This window comes from Arachis duranensis, chromosome 9 (genome assembly GCF_000817695.3).
Source record: "Arachis duranensis cultivar V14167 chromosome 9, aradu.V14167.gnm2.J7QH, whole genome shotgun sequence".
NCBI classification, from domain to species: domain Eukaryota; kingdom Viridiplantae; phylum Streptophyta; class Magnoliopsida; order Fabales; family Fabaceae; genus Arachis; species Arachis duranensis.
The window spans coordinates 40,985,841-40,988,980 of NC_029780.3; positions in this window are offsets into that span (position 1 = coordinate 40,985,841).

The following is a 3,140-nucleotide window of genomic DNA, read 5'->3' on the forward strand; positions in this document are numbered from 1 at the left end:
TAAATTCTAATACATAAAGAATAGTAACTCTTTTTACTATTACTACATTATTAAATTTTACTCTATACAATACATTTATTATAATAGTATATGAATTTTTAAAATTTGTTGAGGGAGCTAAGTCCACTATTTGCCCCCCTTGAATTCGTCTCTGTGTGTGGTTGAAGACAGTTAATAACGATGGATGGGTTGTTGTTGACTTCGTACACCTTTAACACTGAGAAGATCTCCGATGCCCTTTTCAGGATCACACCCTTTTACAGCCGACGAGAACCTCGGCTGTACCTCTCACCTTCAACGCCAACGGAGACTCCACCTGTCCCTCTCACCTTCAATGGCCATGGAGAAATCAGTTCTTCCTCTCACCTTTAACGCCGACGAGGACCTCCCCTACTACTCCTGCGAACTCAGAGAACAACTGGCCGCCAAAAAATGCAGACGAGCGACGAGTACCTTCCAATTTTTACTCACTAATTACAGACGGAGTCCTAGTTCTTCCAGGCTTCATGGAACTACACCCTCTACTGTTGGGATCGAGGATTTCTTAATTTTTTGATTTTATCCAATTTTTGTATTTTTGGTTTTTGAAATTTCATAATGAATTACTAAACTCTTCAAAATGTTAATTAGTAGTTGTTTATTGATTCAAATTTTTTACCTTGCTTCATTAGTGCATTTATGATCATTACATCTAGTCAAATTCTTTTAAACATTCCACATGTCAAGTTTGGATTGGTTGCTAGACCTTAGCCACCATAGTCATCAAATTAATGAAGCCACCAAAGACAACACTTATATAAAATGCAATTATTACAAGTACACACCAAAATCACTCTTTTTATTTTGGATTTTTTATATAAATTAAATAATTCTATTATTTACCGATATAAACAATTTCTAGCATTTTTACCAAATTGCGTCACATCTCATATTTCGTTTACACTGTAAACAAAATATGGTTGATATAACAAGACATGTATATTTCGTTTATAGTGTAAAAAAATACGTGTAAAATAAATTCGTTTACATTGTAAACGAAATATGTTAGGACAAATTTTCAGCAGTTATAAAAGGACGTGCAATCCATTGTATTCTTCACAACAAGTTCACTATTTCTCCTAAACCTTATTCTTTCCCAAATTAGTCATAATGTCTAGTAGTAGTGGATATTTGGTTGTATATGTGTATCTCAATTGTCTTATGAGGAATGGTGATAATGAGGTCGTGTTTGAGTGTGAGAATCCCATGTTTTTGCGTAGCCAGCGAGTTGCGTCATTGTCGGAGCTGAAGACTCTGATATTGAGGAATGTCGCTGATACTGGGAGGAAAGAGGTCGGACGAGTAGAGTATAGGCTGCTAGCACCGATAGAAAATGGAATTTTTTAATTTCGTCTATTTTGGCTGTATGGCGACGAGCATGTGCAGCTGATGTTTGACATCCATGGTAGAGTCATAGCCAAACAAGTGATGGAGCTCTTTGCAGAGGTTGGTGATGTTGGTGGTGCTGGATCTGGGCAGTCGAACTTTGTGCAGGATGATCCGCCTCTCGCACCACTGCCCATCCATGTTTCTAGTCCGTTGGATGACATGAACGTTGACGGTGAGGAATTTGATGAGGATTATGTTGTGGATAGCAACGACAGCGGTTCGTCACAAGATGATGATGACGAGGAGCTTGTGCCCGAGACTCCGGTGGAGCCATCACGCCGGTATCTTTGCCGGCCCCGCAGCCAATTCCGATGTTGTCGTCAATGCCAAGTCATTATCATACGTTGGACATGGATGTGATGCAAGAGAAAAATCTATTTTCCAACACGGGTGAAGACGATTACAAGTTAGATAAGGGTATGGAGTTCATGGTGGGCCACAGATTCAAAAGCAGAGATGCAGTACTGCAGGGAGTGAAGAATTACAGCATCCATCGAAATGCAGAGTACCGAGTATTGGAGTCTGATCGATTAAAGTACCATGTGCGTTGCCGACAATACGAAGCAGGCTGTCTTGGAGTCTCCGTGTCACTCTCCAACAGAATCTCGGATATTGGTAAGTGTAGATAGCATCTATATTCTTAGCCGTTACTTTTATGGTAGATGTACATGTTAAACAATCTAGTTTTATTTCTTTAGGGAGGTGCGTAGTGTGGGAGGCACACACACGTGTCTAGCTCCCACGATGTCTCAAGACCACCGACAGTTGGACAGTACTCTCATCTGCTGTGTCATTCTCCTGTTGATACAATCTAACCCTTCTGTGAAGATAGCCACCCTACAGGGTGCAGTTAGACAGAGCTATCACTTCAAACCCTCGTACAGGAAGGTGTGGATGGCAAAACAGAAGGCAATTGCTCAGATATACGGTGATTAGGAGGAGTCATACAACAAGGTGCCGATGTTACTATAGGCACTACAGAGTTGTTGTCCCAAAACAGTATGTGATATCAATGTTGTTCCATACTATGATGGTCACCTCCTGGTGCATGAATGCAGTTTGTTTGACATGGTTTTCTGGCCTTCCCTACCTTTGTGGAAGCCTTCAAGCACTGCAAGCCATTTATATCTGTCGATATAATGCATCTGTATGAAAAATATGGTGGAGTTTTTCTTATGGGAGTAGCACACGACGGGAATGGCAACATACTTCCCGTTGCATTTGCAATTGTGGAGTTTGAGACGATAGAGTCATGGTCTTTTTTCTTAACCAATCTGAGGAGACATGTAACGCCCATGGAGGGTCTGTTGATTATTTTGGACAGATCTCAAGTGATAAAGGCTGCACTGCAAAGAGATGACAGTGGTTGGCTGCCTCTTAGAACATTCCATGCTTACTATTTGTGGCACATGGCTGCGAATTTTATGTCGTGTTTCAAGTCTGCTGAGGAAAAGAGGTATCTCATTAATGCTGCATACAGCCCAAGCAAGGTAGGGTATGATTGGTACATGAATGCGCTTAGCACATTGTCACAGGAGATAGCTGATTGGGCTGCTCGGTTCCACAAAGAGATCTGGCTGCAACACTGCGACAGCGACTGCCAGTTTGGTCATATGACGACAAACCTCTCTGAGTGCATGAAAGCGGTTCTTAAGGGTACTCGGTATTTACTGATTTCATTCATCATACGTTGCACCTGCGAGAGGTTGCAA